The sequence below is a fragment of the Condylura cristata genome, unplaced genomic scaffold, assembly GCF_000260355.1.
Source record: "Condylura cristata isolate star-nosed mole 26May11 unplaced genomic scaffold, ConCri1.0 scaffold00017, whole genome shotgun sequence".
NCBI lineage: Eukaryota > Metazoa > Chordata > Mammalia > Eulipotyphla > Talpidae > Condylura > Condylura cristata.
In genome coordinates this window covers 32,006,778-32,006,989 of record NW_004567118.1, presented here as the reverse complement: position 1 = coordinate 32,006,989, position 212 = coordinate 32,006,778, and positions in this window count along the sequence as shown.

Sequence of the window (212 nt, the reverse complement as noted above, 5' to 3'; positions counted from 1 at the left end):
ACTGTTCTTAGGAGCAGGGAAATGGGATCAAGGTTGTAAAGCACAGGATAAAAAATGTAAGAAGACTAAGAGCAAAGCCAGCCAGGAACTAGGCCCTCCTCTCCATACCCCAACTCCAGAGCAGGTTCCTTCTCCCACTGGGGACAAGTGTTCTCCCATGGTGACATTTACTAAGGAGCAAGTCTTCCTGAGAAATCTGCTGACCAAGAAGC